Here is a 17974-nt window from a genome sequence, read left to right as displayed (position 1 = left end):
GAAGAAATAAAGGGATTTGTTCAGATAATAATTTTTAGCCTCTTTGTAAGACTTTAACTTTTCTTAAAAAGAAAATAAAAATCAATTGACTTAGAAAAGCATTGTGTGAAAAACATTGCTTTGCCAAGACAGGTATATATGAATCTCTGAGGCATTTGCATGTTTTACATTTCACAGTAATGCTTATTTTACTTGTTGAACATAACTACAAAAAACAAAATCTCTCAGACTGTGCTAGTACAAGAGGACACAATTTGTACTTCTGAAAAACTATGATACATTATTTTGGGTTCCTCACTGTACAATTAGAAACTTTAGAAAAGTGGCATATTTGAACATCTGTTGGGAAGATACACATACTTTCAAGCAACAAATTTTTCTACAATAGGGAAATCTTGAAAGGTCTTTGGGCTCTTCATTGTATGACACAATTGTACTCTAAAAGGCCCTAAGTACTGGACAAAAAAAACCACTATTCCTCTTGTACAATCATTGTAACTACTGGAATAGCCTCTCCATCCAGTTAACAGATCTTAACAATTTACTGGGCTACCTCTGTCATGTTATTTCTACAAGCACATGTTCTTAGCTCACGAGAAGGAGAAGTAATCTGACTTCAGCCTCTAATGAACGACTGGAACCAGCTTACTGTTGTTCTGTAACAATGTTTCCAAACAATTTCTATTATTCTTTGTAATGTTTTGTGACTTAGTAAGCTTCTGCAGCTTAATAGTGAAAAAGTTGTTGTTTTTTATTTTTTAAGTGGTGTTTCTACAAGGACACCAAAAGTTAATTTTTACATCATGTTAATACATATAAAATTTCTTGGCAAAAGAGAAAATCCCTATCAAAATATGGATGAATGTATTTAATAAATGAAATTTTATATAATGTAATTAAATTAAAGGGAAATTTTCCTCAGGTGAAAAGATTTGGTTTTAAGCTAGTCATGCAACTTTTGAGAGACAGTTAATTTCTTATTAATTTCTGCAATGAATTTTTTTTTCTGAAAAATGTTGCAGGGTTTTCAATAGCCTTACTTTCTTTCTTTCAGGGAAAATATGTGATTGTTTCTTCTGCCAAGAACAGTGAGAGCACAGGAGAAAGGAAGATCATCTGCAAAGATTGTCCCTTATAAACACAAAGAGCATCTGTGCAGGTGTAAATAAAAAAAAAATATGTATATATATATAAACACATTTAGTTTATGGAACATTTGGTGCAATTTGGTGTTGGTAGCACAGCAGATGTGGGACTGAATAAGAAATTTGAACAAGAAGAAAAAAATGTATTTTGTAAATATTTATTATATTTCTGCAACAAGTGATCAGTTACTTTTTTTTCTCTAAATGGTGAATAACCTGGTTGTATCATTAATGCAACATATACATCCCTAGTTCTAAGCTGGATGTGGAATTGTTGTTCTTTTTTCTGGGCTCTCAGGATAATCTCATAGGTTTTATTCTGCACTTCTCATTCAGTCATTTTCTTCTCTGGTCAGCCTAGATTTTATTATTCTATGTGGCCTATTGGCTACTGTGTAATAAGAACTGCTTTGCAATTTGACACAGAGAATACACCTTTTTTTATCCTTTCCTAAAAAATGCGGAAGCATCTGAAAACATGAAGGCTTAGGGCCCAGGTCTCACAGCCAGTTTGTAGCCATTTGGAGCCAGACAGATTAGACAAGCTGTTCACATACAATAAATTCAAAGTGACAGACTTGCTGTTGACGTACAGAATAATTCTGTGATGTCGAATACTTGGTGCAGACACAACAGATGCAAAGTATGACAATGAGGTCCACGGCACCTCTGAGATGCCTTGAGCTGGAGGTGTTACCTTTCCTTTCCCATAAGTCAGGTTTTGTTTAAGAATCATGGAAATAGGGAAAAATGTCCCAAGACATTATTTACTCAAGAATAATCTCTCTTGTTGCAGCAGTCTTTTTTCACATCACCTTCTATCTTCATATTCCTAATTGAATTTTATGCAGCATTTAAATTTTCTTATCATATAAATGTTCTATTTTACCTATTCTTTTAACAGTATTTGTTGTGTATTTGGGTAATCTGGGTCATAATATTTTGTCAAATATTTCAGCATATGATGAACCCAGTTTAAAGGGATTTTTTTCTACACTCAGTGACAGAAATCTGAATTTGATTTTCCATTTTTTCTAAGCTTTCTTTCACCTAAACCTTATTTGAAACCTGGGTTTTGAGTTTGAAATAATAGAATTCTCAATAATTTTATCAAATTCTTCAAAAAAATCCTCCTTCTGATATTTGTCTTATTTATTTAAAATTTTATTTGTTTCTAATTTCTACATATAAGTTTGATTTTAATTCCTTTTATCCTCATTCTTCTATAAATCTTATCTGTTCAAGAATCATTTTTACTGCTCATATGTACTCACCATGGTAACAATTTTATCACTAAATATGAAATCTAAGCTTTCTAAGCTTTTCTAAGCATTATATGTCAATGTGTTACACGTCTGCATTTCCTTCATACCATCAAGTTCAGATGTCACTCTGACCTGTATGTCAGCACCCAGTTTTATTTAATTGGCTTTTATTTGTCCTAGAGACTGTATTGACTCCAGAGACTGTAAGATGTTTGCAAGATAAAATTATGGTAATGTTCTATTTGTAAGTTCAGTGCTGTTGAGGAAAAATAAAGACAATATTGAACAATCAAAATAATAGATTTCAGTTATGTTACAGAATAAATGGCAAATGCTGAATGTAGAACATGGGAGGTGAAAAGGTACACTTGTCGTTTCTGTTCAGAATTGGTTTTCACACGATGAAGCCTTTAACATCTGCAATCTGGCTTCCTGCCAAGCCAAGAAACTTATGAACAGGAGAGCAAATAAATACAGACTTTTCTTTCTGAAAATGATTTTGTGGTTATTATTAAAAAAATGCTAAACGTGCATCTTGTTTGTTCTTGTGTGCAAGAATATAGTAAATAATAAACTCCTTTCTCTGCTTAGGTAGACAGGTTTCATAAAAAAGCAGTATTTAGCTGACTGATCTTTGGTAGTTATAGCTGTCCATCTGCTTGCTTTGTTTTTTATAACATGAAAAATTATATTTGTTTCTTTTAGGTTAAAATCAGAGTTCCACACCAACAAATTCCTAACTCTGAAATTAAAGCTTGTCTAACATGCTTTCATCAATGCTAGGTGATGAAACTTCAAAATTGCCTTCTCACTTTTAGTTCTTGAATATACCACATTCAGGCTACTGAAGTTAATTTGTCTTCATGCTTGTTCTGTAGTTTTGCATTCTGACCAAAAAATTAATAATCACTTCTTGTTTCTCTTCCTTTACAATCATTTCACATATCCTCATGAAGAGGCATAAAGATAGTTTCAACATGATTGATTCATCCTGTTATGCATGTAGATGTTGAATTTTTCTGGGTTCCTTGTCTGGTGTGGAACTTCAATAACTTTCCTTCCTTGTTTCTCTCTACCCTTCATGTTCTAATTTAACTTCTGGTGTAAAGCAATATTTTGGCTGAATTAAAAAGGAGAACTGTAAGACAGGTGGTGTACTCTGCTGAATGTTAGGTATACCACAATGCAAAGCAGTAAATATTAAAGAAAAGCATCCATGAGGCAGAGCATAAAAGCTAATAAAGACATACATGTGATTCTCTATCTGAATCTAATTCTAAGAAGAAAAACAAGCAGGTCCAAAGCAGAATGCTTAACCTCTAAAAATATTCACCTCTTTGTGTACAGGATACAGGTTATGTAGACTTCAGTATATATGGCCTATATATTCTTTTAATATTTTATTCATCACAGTAGATAAATTAGTAATTATATTACTTTAATGACTGTCTGACTATTCAATAGATATTTATGCACATGAACCTGTATACTTACTTAGAATAAAGGAAGAAATAAGTTTTTGAAAAAATACAATAGAAAAAAGAAAATGCATAAATTGCCTTTTAAAACAAGGGTAATTTCTGCTTGGATAAAACACAAATTGATTGTTCAAAGCAGCAATGAGAAAAGGCTCTCTTTTTTTATATTTTTTACATTTTTAAGGGACAAAAAGGAAACAAAACATACCAAGAAAGCATGGCACTTTCAATTTCAGATTACAAAATATGCTAAAATGATTATAAATGTAGATGATGTGAAACTGGGGGTTGTGGCTGACACACCTGAAGGCTGTGCTGCCATTCAGGGGGACCATGATAGGCTGGAGAGCTGGGCAGAGAGAAATCCAATGAGGTTCAGCTGGGGCAAGTGTCGGGTCCTGCCCCTGGGGAGGAATAACCAGCACAGGCTGGGGCTGACCCACTGGGGAGCAGCTCTGCTGGGAAGGACCTGGGAGTTGTGGGGGATGAAAAGCTGACCATGAGCTGGCAGTGCTGCTGTGGCCAGGAGGGCCTGTGGGATCCTGGAGTGCATCAGGAAAAGTGTGGCCAGCAGGTCAAGGGAGGTGATAGCACCCCTCTGCTTGGCCCTCATGAGGTCACATCTGGAGGGCTGTGTCCAGTTCTGGGCTGCTCAGTTCAAAGAAGACAAGGAGCCACAGGAGAGGGCCCAGCAGAGGCCACAAAGACGATGGGAGCGTCTCTTATGAGGAGAGACTGCGAGAGCTGGGCCTGTTTAGTCTGGAGAAGACTGAGGGGAGATCTCATTAATAAATATAAATATCACAAAGATGGGTACCAAAAGAATAGTGCCAGACCCATTTCTGTAACGGCAGCCACAGGATCAAAAGTAAGAACACTGGAAGTTCCATCTCCACATGAGAAAGAACTTCTCTACATTGAGGGTGACATAGCACTAGAACAGTCTGCCCAACGAGGTTGTGGAGTCTGCATCCTGGAGATATACAAAACCCACCTGGACATGCTTCTGTGTCACCTGCTCTAGGTGACCCTGTCTTGGTAGGATGTTGGATTGGAAAATCTCCAGAGGTTCCTTCCAGCCCTAAAATTTCTGTCATCATATGAATTATAATTTAGGTTTTTTTCTTGCCTTTTTTATATTCTCACAGATCTCCATGAAAAATTATTACAAATAAATAATTTTTTAATATATATTCCATAAGAAAAAGATGCAACTTTTACCACTCTAACACAACCACAGCCAGATAAAAGTTCTTGTTGCTCAACTTTAAATTTCATTTTGCTTTTTATATTCTATTTATTTCAGACAGATTTACATGCATTTAAAAGCAAATGTAACTTGCACTTGCAAATGAATGTCATTGCCAAGTCCAAACCAATGCATCACTACTCTACAAGAGCTGTTCACTTTTCAGAATCAGTTCACATGACTGGGTCCTAAGGGTAAAAAAATAACAGAGATATTAAAAGAAAAGAAAGAAGAGAAATGCTAAGCATTCTGGGTGGTGCATTATGATTATTCATAAAATAAATGGTTTAAAGTACATATTTTATTGTTTTCTTATTAAACTATCACACTGTTTATGTGAATATTGTATACAATATACATTGTATAATAGCATAATAAAATTGAAATGGGATAGATAGCTGTGATGGAATAAGTATTGCTTCAGTGGTGCATGCCGACTTATGGAATACTAATGACAGCTGAAGTAACATTTTTTGCTTCAATGAGTTAGGCTATCAGCATCCTGGAAGCTACCTCAGTGAGCATGCTTTTGTCTGTTTCAGTATTTAAAATATTATGGTATTTACCTGTATGCTAAGTATAAGATCTAAAAAAGCATCCATCTCTTTTTTGTTCTTCATTTTGTTTTCTAAATTTTTTAATGCAGACAGAATCTTACATTTCAGTGGCGAAATTCAAATGTGAGCTATTGTAAGAATTACTGTAAGTATAATGTAGAAAAGTGAGGCTTTCAGGGGCTTTGCCTGTCCCTTTGCTTTGATTTCTTGTGGGGTTGTGGGATTCTTGGTTTGGGTTTGGGAGGTGTGTGTGCGTTTCAACATGTATGCTTAAATGCTCCCTATTCTGATGTTCTGTTTTGGCTTTTTGAGTGGGTACAGGGACTTTCTACCCATCGTTTATAATAAAGCCTTGTGGGGTACCTGCAGGGAGATATAGCATGATAACTGGCAAGCTGAATATGATTCAGAAACTGTACGTATCCTGTGCTAGTGGATCTCTCTTTAGCTCAGGGGTAGTTCTCTGCTGTTTGGATTACACCGTACCTCAACAGTTTGAGTCCTCAAGAGAGGAGCTATGGTTTCATGCATCTACTGCTGATTTGGCAGTGATTTAATCTGTTTTGGTTTTTAATGGCTTTTAGTTAAGCATTTGTGCTCCTCAAACGTTTAGAAAATTGATAATCAAGAAATGGCCCATGTGGACAATGTCATTGTTATTTTTGCAGTGCAAAGCCAGACATTGTTTAGCCTCCTTTCACTGCCTGTCCAATCATCTGAGTGATAATTTCATTGATCTACATTAAATTGAGCTGTGCAAATGGAGGAAAAAAATTATGAATCTCAGGAGGAACATTCATTGAGATTTTAATTCCTAGCCATTCCACAAGCCTGACAAATTTTGATGCTAAATGAAAAAAAGGAAAAGTTGCAAAAAAATCCAACCAATCAAATAAAATAATCGAAAACCAACCATCTTACAAAAAAAGTGAAAAAACCCCAACCTTCCAGCATTTTTCTCTAGTGAACACCAGAATGGTAGAAAATATCCAATTGGCAGTTTAATGTGGTCTAGATTCCTTCCATTTTAGTCAAATGTCTTTCTTTTCAAAATAAATCTGATGATTATTGTCAAATAATTTTGCCTTGAAATTGTCTTGAAATCTACAATGACATAAAAAAATACACATTTTTTTTTTTAATTTATTTAAAAATTATTAGTATCACCTACACCAATTATTTCAATACCTATAATTTTAGCTGCACTAAAGGAACTGAAGTTTTTAAACTCTATAGTAGCTTAGCTGTGAATGCTGAGGAGGTAGCTGCTGTCAAGTTTCAGGTACTTCTTCAGACATATACAAGAAAATATGTAAGCTGGAATTCATTGAATATTGCTCTAGAAGTTAGAAAATGAAATAATCATATAAACTGTTCATTCTGGGCTACTTTTCAAAGTAAAGAAGATGAGCTGTCTCTAGAACATGCTTCAACTGACCTATGTAAAACATCTAAAACTACATTATGAAAAGAATTGTTCGCTGGAGGCCTCTGGTATCCAGGGATTAGCAAATCAGGCAACATTCCGTCATGGACACCTATGACACGGATAGTCAGAAAAAGAATGTGAACCTCAACTTGAGATCTTACTCCTTTACAGACAGATGTTAAAGAAATTCACATATTTGGAGCTAGGCCATTATTTTAATTGGTTGGTGGGGAAAAATGTCAGTAAATTAGGAATTTTCCTTACTCCCTAAATTTCAGGAAGATGTTTATGGAATAACCTATGAATTTCATATATCGGGTTTCTATTTGGTTCATACTCTCTATGTCTTTTGTAGCATAAATTGATCCTGGTGAATTGTCTGATAGACACAATCTGACCTGAAAATAGCAATTTAAATACTAGAAACATCTCAGATACATATACTTGAATTTATGCAAGCATGGTCACACATAATTTTAGCTACAGCTGACATGCACTTACAGCTTCCTGCATTAATTATGTGTATTTTATATGTTTAAGATTCTGTCTCCACCACGGTAGACCTAGATATTACAGTTGACATTTAAAGCAAACTCCCAGCTCCCTGGTTAGTGCATCTTATTTATAGAACTGCCTCAAATATTTTGCTTCTTTTTACCCAATGTAAAAATACACTCTTTTTGTTGTTGTTTCTTTGTTTTGTTTATCTCAAATAACATCTTTTATTTAAAAGCCAAGTAGATTTCACATTATTTCTTACAGGAAAACTTTAGTTTAGTTTAGATTTTGAGAGATTTTTCCACCTGTTCTTTGATAACTTAAAATAAATTATAAATTCACACATGAGCTCTCCCTACAAGTAAAAGCCAAGCAGATGTTGAGTTGAATGACACATCTGTTGGCTTGAGAAGAAATTATATGCATGCCAAATTGGATTTGCCCTTTATTTTGCTTAGGAGACTGAATCTCATAACTGAAGCAGGCACAACATAACAAGGAAAAATGTTTTTTAAATCATTAGTTCTATTGTAAATCTGTATTTTAATGACAATATTTTGGATCTTTTTAATTGCATTAAAAAACATTTAGTTTAGAGGTGAACTGTGCATTGAGATACATGACCGATCTTATAAAAATTATCATTGTAGATATTCAATGACATATTAGCAGTGTAAAAATATAGGATTACTTCATGTCATCAAGCATATATATTTTTGTGAGCATTATAACAACTAGAATCAGTTTATAATTAGATAACTAAATATTTTACTATTGCAAAATAAATGATTTAATCTATTTCTAAGGAAATAGTAATAAACAAAGTATGATTTCTAAACAGCAGAAATAACATTTTACACTGGAAGGAACTGAGCAAGCATATTATAATAGAAACTTCCTCATGCATTCATATCATAAAAGACATTTGGATTATTGAGGGTGAAGTAAGAATAACATTTATTCAAATGTTCTGAAAAAGATTGCGTTATGGAGATAATACATTTTGAAAATGCAATAATGAAATATCTTAATAACAATTATTAGTGAAAGGAAATGTACAGAAGTTTGTAATACAGGAGCAAAGAGACACTGAATGAAATTGAAAAGCAACAAATTTGAAGTTGATTAAAGAGAATACATCTTTACATGATCCAAAATTAACCTGTAGTTTTCATTGCCACAATATATCCTTGAAATAAGAGCTGGATTGATAAAAGGATTAGATAGTTATGTAGGTGATGAAAACACTCACTGCCACATTAGAGAAGAAAAACAGGAAAAAATTATTTTAGCACATAATTTAATCACTAACTGAAAGAACAGATATAACTTTGACATTGTGCAAGTTATTTCATAAAAATTTGTTCCTGGGTTTTTTGGAGATTTTTTTTGTGTGTGTGTTTTTTTGGTTGGGTTCTTTTTTGTTGTTGTTGTTTGTTTGTTTGTTTTGGTTTTGGTTTTTTTTTTGGAAAAAAAAATCATTCTTAAAAAATAGTCCTAATCAATTTTTTTATTCTCATTATTTTCTGAGAAGCCTAAGATTTTGGTGTAATATCTTCCTCTTCATCCTTATCCATATAGAATCTGCTTAGGTTTATTTTTATGTATTTTTCTCAGTGAAGTCTGCTTACATGTTCCTTGGTTCCCCTTTACTCAGAGCTACTGTTCTCTTTGTTGTCTTCCTGACTGTTTATACTGAACAGTAAAAGGTCACATTCATAACTCACCACCACAATTTCTATTCGTAATCTTCAATCTGTGGTATCACTTCGCATTTGCATTATTCCACTCCACAAAATTTATTCTAAAGTCACAAGCAATTCAATTAACTGAACATAGCTGCTCCCTACAGGTTTAATTAAAGTTTAAACTCAAACTAATTTAAATAATAGTTTCCTGTTACTAGTTCATTGTTATGCCAGTTAAACAAACAAACAAACAAACAAAATCTCAATTCAATACAAATCCAGTCAATTCACAGGACCTTGCACTGTTGAGGTAATAGAAATCATTTGTTTTTCATTAGTAAATAAGGAAATAATATTTACTGGGAAACTCACTACCGTTAGGATTTTAATATCTCTTCTTCCCATTTAGGGTTAAATGACCGTTCACTTTTGCATTCTTCTTCTCATTTAAGGATTCATTAACTCAGCATTTTGGTGCAGGGGAACTGCAAGATTTAAATAAAAGAAAACTAGTAAAATGGAATAGCTTGTTTTGGTCAGGATGTCAAGAAGTCATCAGGTCCAACCCACTGCTGAAAGATTAGTTTGTAAGAAGTCATGTCCATGTGGACATTGACAATCTCTATGAATGGAGATTACACAGTCTTTCTGGTCAACCCGCTTCTTTATTTCGTTACTATTCCTATGACAGTTTTCCCTATTTGCAGTAAGAATTCTTGTTTCTGCACTGTTTCTGTACACTAATTCTTCTCCTTTTGCTTTACACTTCAAAAGAAGAGTACATCTTCTCTGTAATCATCTTCTAGGTCACTGAAGATGACTCAGATCCTTTCTCAACAGAATTCTCCAATCTGAACCGAATAAAGTTCCTTGACATCTTCCCATGTGACTTTTTCCATGCAGACCAGTGGGACAGCAAAGGATAAACTGCTAAGCTGTTTCAGATATTTGCATCATTTGTTTCAAAAGGTGATGGTACTTTTCAACTGAAAGTTTTATTTCCTGTTGCACCGAAATTAAACATGAAAGGGACAGTCGATCTAATTGGCAAAGTATGCAGAGGAAAATAATAAGGAAATTCTAGAAATAGTTTAAACAAGTTATTACCTGATTAATTATACTTCATGTTTCTGTGGTTAGACTGTATCTGTTAGCTAACCTGTACCTCTTAAAGCTACTTCTGATATCTTTATTCCATGCTGATGCCTGCAGTAGCTTAAGTTTTAGAAATACTGTTGCTGACATTATGAATCAGTTGACCTTAAAATTTCATGTTGCTCCTTCTATTGAAAATCATGAGATGAACTTTACAATGACCAGAACACCGAGCTCTGCAATAGAAGAAATAATGTTACTTCCTTCCAGTAGTATAGCTGCTCAGAATCACAGCGAAAGTAGAGCAAGTAGATCAAAGGAAATATAAAAGATTAGAGATGTAAACACTGTCAAGACGTGTCTCTAAAGAAAAGAGTTTGAAAGTGACCTTGTTTCATTATCAAAGACTAAAGTCCACATTCTGCAAAAACACCAATCTTGGATGTAAAATCAACTAAAGTAAACTAACTGAAATTTAAAAAAAAAAATAATTCCAGGAAACAGCTTTGAAGAGTGTGATAGATAAAACTTACATATCTTCTCCCTCTTTTATATTTAGAAAAAAAAAAACTGTAGTGAGTGAAAAGCCAAAAGCTTACATTTCATTTAACAATAGTGTATTAGTACTAACAGTGTAATTGTAATAATATTAGAACCAAATATAACATTAAAATAATAAAACCTTCTTATTCAATATGTAAAATCCTTCCTACAAGAAAAAAATAACATAGAAAAGCAAAAAAAAGAAAAAGGAATAGAAAAAAAAGTTGATTGCAAGGCTCTTAAAAATCCCTTTGAAAAGAAAATTGCTTGGATTATTGTTAAAAATTTGTGAGAAAAACCATGAAACAGCTAATCAGCTCTTTGACAACTGCTCATTTTCCATCAATAGTATAATAGAAAAAACATATAAAAAAACTTCATCCTTTTTCCTGTTAAAAGTTGTATTCTATTTTACAGTCCCAAAGCCAGATGGCAAATGGTTGTCTGTGGAGAACCATTCATAATGGCAGATCCTGTTGAATTTTTATCCCATTTATTTGTGGTTTCAATTACTTCATAGAAATATATCATGAAAATATCTCATTAAAACATAGAATATTTTTTTTCAGGAAATTGTAATTTTAATTCTGACATAACAATCTTGAACTCCAAGTGAGATATATAAAACACTTCAACAGCTGAGCCTAGAAATTAATAATTCTGCTTCATATTAAAAATCACACACTTGACAGATGCAGACTTTTTATGGATTGCTATAATTTTTCATGTGTCCCAAATGTTAATGGCTCTTCTCTTCTGTTTCACAGGGAACAACTATCCCTTCTTTTCAAGTGTTATGACCCAATAACATAATTACATTATAAATAGAATAAACATGTTTAATGCATTTTCCTTCAATTTGCTTGTTTCCTGTCTTACCAGCTATGAAGTTTGTTCTTCTACATCTCTACCAGGAGATGCAAAAGCTTTTCCCTAAGAAGCTAATTTTCTTTAGTTTAGAAGATGATCAATCTAGAATCTCTGTGTGTTCAGAGATCTAGATGGTAGCGTACTGAATGACTTTTGGCAGTGACCTTCTCTTCCCCATAACTGAATTTCTAAAGACAACTCTTGTTTTGCACTAAAAATGGTGAAAAGGGTGAGGGTCAAGTTAGTTGTCTGTGTTTTTTACAGTTATAATTCTCCTCTATCTCAATTAAAAGCTATTTTCTCTCAGTGCATAGAACTGAAGTTGAGTCATCCAGATAAGCATCCGGGATTCACTCATCACTACATCACTCTGTAAATACAAATCAACACTCAGTAAAAGGAATAGCAGGTATGATTCACCACATCGACATTTAATGTAAAAGGTAGAGAAATAAGCATGCAGGAGAATGTTTTTGTTTCTCCCAATAATGTTTTTGTTTCTCCCACTTAGTAGCTTGACAAGACCTGACAGTGATTAGGATGTCAGTTCTGGTGAGATCCTAGCAAGAGTAGGCAATATGGGAGAGATAACCAGTCCTGTCACACTTTGTACTTGAAAGTTAGATTCCAGATCTAATTCAGTAAGTGGATTGAAGAGAGGAATGAGACACTGAAACTGGAAAATACAATTCTAGATCTGTCCCCAAGTTGCTATGCTGATTTAGGCAAGCCATACACTATCACTACAGCCCCATTTTGGCACTACTAATAGAGTGATTAGACTTAATAGGAAGTATTTGTGTTAGGTCTTTCAAAATGTAAAACATTAAAAAAGTGTGGTAAACATTAATTGGTCATTTTCGGCACTTTTTACCTTGTTTCCTTATTTCAAGGCCATTCCAATTGGTCTTGTAAGCCAACATCTAGGATTCTCTTTTCTAGCTACTTGAAACAACAACTGGTCCATTTGGGTCTTTAGCTTTCTATCAGCATACCTAATTTTTAATATTTTTTCTATATTCCAGATAGGGAGAACACATTCCATCACTTATTTATTCAGAACAAGGGAAAACCTTAAAATATTCAGCGCTTACTTGCTTATGAACTAGATACAGCACTGCTCATCCAATATACTGATACTAAGCCTTTCCAGTTTGAGTTAGAGCTGAGACACTGCAAATCCTTTATTCACATTTTCATAGTTAAAGTTCACTATAGAGTTAATAGTCTTAACTTTGTTAGAGATTTGGTTATAAATGACCAATCGAAAAGCCAAATTTATCAAAATCCAAAAAAGATTTTTTTTTTTCCTGCGACCAAAATATGGTCCTCAAAAACCCACAGCCAAAGAGACAGCATCGATCTGACCTCTATCGTGTCAGGCCTCTCTCTGTTCATGAGCACCACTTCCAGGGAGGCTATTTTATACAGATTTTTATGCCTGAGGCAGAGGAATCCCGATTTCTATTGTAACTCTGCATATGCATGAAAGTTTCTTTCACGGTGCAGAGCTGGACAAATACTGTTTCCTGAGCAGTAGCCAGTGTTGATCATGTCAGGGGAAGTCATGTATTCAGATGTACCTTTCTGGCGACTTCTGCTATCTTGATCAATGGTGTCTGATGGGCCATGGTCATTCTTGGGCGTCTTCTGATCACTGGGAGAACAGCAATGATCGCACTGGCCATGTCTATTTATAAGTAAACAGGGTATTGTTCTCCTGCTGCCTTCAGGAATATCGAGATTCTGAAATAGACATCTGCCTCTGGGCTGCTTGTGTTCAGAGACTCGTTTGGATTTTACAATCTTATAAAATACCTTCTCTCTAAAAGCATGAATTATTTCATAATGTATATTACAACTGGATACTTTCAGAATTGGTTGAGTGGTTGGTTGGTTGGTTGGTTGGTTGGTTGGTTGATTGGGGTTTTTGAACAGTTTATTGTGATATTGAAACATTTTTATTTCACTGTTTTCAAGCATAGCTTTCCTGAAGTGTTTCAAATATGATAGTTCTTCTATTCAGTTGTTACTGTAATATCCTTTTTTTTTTCTTGATTGCAGACCTGTGTGTTTAGTTTTGGTCCCAAGATTATATTTCATAACCCTGTTCCAGAAAGGGACTGCCAGATTCTGTTCTTCATGCACTTGAGAATCAAACCTGGTTTTATTTCCTAGTACAAAACTCACATTGACAGAGACCTGCCTCTTGCCAATATTTGGTACATATGTCAAGTTTATTTTGCCCTTCCTGACTTATTCTCTTGGTAAGCAGATGATCCTGTCTTCCATTCACTATCACAGTAACCAGTATGCCATCCTTATTTGGCTTAAAGCTCTGGTCATTCTGTACTTCTATTGATTATGTGTTTTCATCACTGGCTTCTTATATTAGATACTACCATATAATATATCAATAACCACATCCTCATTGCACTGTGTTGATTTCAATTAGATCTATCATGTCACTACTTTCTCCTTACAGTGCAGATAATATTGTACTGTCTTATCAGCGTGTTTTGCAACTGTACTCCTCAAGGAATAGAGATTCCCCCAAAGTGGTGCAGTACTCATCAATTTTCAGAAGGTTTCTTATTTGATTTAAAGGCTTTCCTTCCTTCAGACAATTTAGGGAAAAATTCCTTTGTTTATTTTTTTGTGATAAATCTGAGTGATTTATTGTCTTTTAAAAACTTGTGAGCTGGAATTTGTGAGTTCACCTTTCAAGGAAAATGGAAGCTGAAATCACTTTTGTCCATTTTTGTTTTCTTTCTGTAGCAAGTATCCTATACAAAATTTCTATCTTTCAAGACGTTTATAATAGAGGATTACCACAGAGATGATAAAAAAGGGAAAAGGGTTTCACTAGTATAGTCCAGTATGCAAATGAAATATTTAATCTAAATTATAGCTCAATAAAATGTGTAAGAAAGTACCAATAGAAATTTATGACTGAGATCTTTATCCTATAAAGTTTATTTTCCAACACTGTTGAGAACATGAACCATTTGTTCTGAAATATTTAGAACAAATATTTCTGCCTCAGCAGTACGATATCTGTGTATTCATAATAAATGGAAGGTAAGTCTTTTGTATGCATTATGAGACATTAAGAGGAGGAGGTTTGATGTGGTTATGTCAGATCATTTCCATCCTGTGGGAATGTAGTGCGGGACCAAGGTAAGGAGCATCTGCCATTTCACATGTCAAACTTACAGGGACCAGCGGAGCTGACAGACACTGAAGGAAGTGTTTTTTTCAATTTATAAGGATTAGAATACTAATTTCTGCTGCATTTATAACTCACAGAAGACATGTAAGCAAACTAACATGCAGTCTTACTGGGTATTTCTGAATCTGCTTGAGTAAATGGTGAAGCAATTAACATAAAAGTGATATTTTTGTGGCTTTAATGCTCTAGGTGAAATCAGTGATAGTGTTGTCCTTAACTGTCATGATTAATGATAAAAATTTTACAGGGAAAAAAGTGTATGTTGTAATTTTCTTTCTCAAAATAGTCATAAGGGAAAAAATGATGACTGAAAAGCCAGAAAAGCGGCTATGAATAGCTAAATGTTAACAGGAGACAGCAGATGTCTTGTTATGATAACAATAATTTAGATTAAAAATATAATTATGAATTTAAATTCAATAAAAGTATTTCAAAACCTAGAGGAACCCTTTCTTAACAAATAATTTATTACTCTTTATGTCTGCAGATCTATGGCTATAATTTTACAAACAAAACAGGAAATAGTGAAAGTTTTAAAAGTTAAGAACATAAGTGGCGAAGAAATTAAACTGATTATTAAAATATTTTACATCATTCGAGTAAAAATAGCTAGAAAAAATATTCTTTCAGCATGTCACATTACTTTCAAAAGAATATTTGGTTTCTGTGAATGTAACAATTTTGCATTATTTCTCTCAGTGCAGAAGATATATATCCAATGAAACAGGACCTCTCATTTTAAAACTTAACTTGATGCATGTACAAAATTTTAATATACTTGGAGATTACAGTTTATGCTTTATGGTAATTATCAACAATATTTCTAGTACTAGGTACCAAGCTCAATTGATATGGCTGTCACTGGCCATCTGCTTCCTATCAGTTGGTGCAAAAGGCTTAACAGATTCTCATGTGGCTCTCATCTTCCAAACTTCTGTATTTTCAGGGAAAATTCTTACTTATTTTTCATTAAATTAATTGAAAATTAAGTCTTTACAATTTAATCCCATCAACATCAAAAGGATAATTCTTACTTGCATATTATTATTAACTTCTAGATTTTCAGTTCATTTTTCTGAAAATACAAAAGCAAGGTGGAGAAAGATATCAAAATGCTTTATTTCTATTATCTGAGAAATAATATGAAAATAATAGGAAAGTTTGAGGTGTTTTATACAGACCCCAAGAACATTCTACGAAAATGAGAAAAAGAGAGGGAGAAAATGTTTCAGAATGGAAATAAAGCTAAGGATCTGAAGTTGGAAGTTGGAGCTCAGGGCCAGAGTTCTTTAATATTATTATAAATGATCAGGATACATGAAAAAAATGTATATTAAGTAATTTTACCACTGATACTAAACCTGGAGGAGCTGCGGACTCCCTTGAGGACAGAAGGGGCCTTACAGGGAGAGCTGGATAGACTTGAGAGCTGGGTGATTGCCAGCTGCATGAAATTTAGCAAGAGCAAGTACAGGATTCCTCACCCAGGACAGGGTAATACTGGTTATACACACAAATTGAGTGATGAGAGGCTGGGGAGAAGATCCACAGAAAGAGAAAAGAGGATTTGAATTGAAGTTCAAATTGAAGGGCAAGTTGAGCACGAGCCAGCAGTGCCCTGGCAGCCAGGAGGGCCAGCCCTGTCCTGGGGGCATCAGGCACAGCATGGCCAGGGGGCAAGGGAGGGGATTGTCCTGTTCTGCTCTGAGCTGGGGCGGCCTCACCCCGAGGGCTGGGGGAAGTTTTGGGCAATCAAGAATGACTTGGTAATACAATGGCAAGTTGATAATATTTATTTAGTAACTTTCTCTGTGAAATCTTTCTTAAGACACAGCTAAACCTATACATATTTTATTTTGACACGAAGAATATAGTATTTTTAATCTTCCTTAGTCTTTTACCTAAAATATCTTACAATACCTCAAGTTGGATATTCAGTACCTCTGAGGATAAAAATACTTATCTAACTTTGGTGCTTTGACATGGGCAGAACCTCATTCTGATGATGTTCTAGGATAATTACCTCTTTCCAGGCAAGAACATCCAGGCCTTTAACTTCTGACCACTGTGATTCTAAAAATCAGATTCAAATTATTTCCCCAGATTAAGTGGCCTGGCTTCCATTTAATAAAATTTAGTAAGTTCTACATGCCTGATTTATTTCCCTGGCTTCACAAAGTGAGCAAGCCCTGTGTTTTTATCTTTCGGTTTCATCATGTCAATGTTTACCTGTAGTCCCATATTTTTCTCTCAGATTACTGCTTATTCTGCCCAGTTTTGTTACGTCCACTTCCTTTATTCTGGAAAATAAAGGAAACCCCAGTCCCTTTTTCAATTTTAACTTCTGCTTTCTGACATTTTGCCCATGCCTTGGTAGTCATTTTTGTTTCATCATAAACCCAACTTCCCTTGGGTTTATCATATATATTAGTCCAAGTTTCTGGGCAATAGGCAAGTATAGCAACCCAAAGGTTAAGTATGTAATAATCATATTCATTAAAATAACAGGAATAACAAAAATAAAAAGTATTAACTGTGATTTCATAAATAGAAAAAAAAAGTCACAGAAAGTGCAATATGCTGTTTAAAAAATGCAATATGCTGTTTAAAAAATGCAATATAAATCATATGCTTGTATAAAGCAAATCTTATGCTATAATGCTTAGATTCTACTGAGACTGTGTTATAGAAATATTGAAGAGAGATGAAAATGCAGTTTTGAATAAAACATCAAAACAATTGTGACAGAAGGGATGTGTCATTTAATGAACTTGAGGCAATGTTGTTCATAGAATCAAATGTCTTTGATAAAATGCAAAATATTTAACATGATTAATTTTAATTATTTTCCCAACTAAGGATTCTTTCAGAATTATATGGGGTGCTGTCATAATTTTTCTTGGAGGACAGAACACATATTTTTCT

Source organism: Ammospiza caudacuta, chromosome 2 (assembly GCF_027887145.1).
Source record: "Ammospiza caudacuta isolate bAmmCau1 chromosome 2, bAmmCau1.pri, whole genome shotgun sequence".
NCBI classification, from domain to species: Eukaryota; Metazoa; Chordata; class Aves; order Passeriformes; family Passerellidae; genus Ammospiza; species Ammospiza caudacuta.
This window is presented reverse-complemented; position numbering follows the sequence as displayed.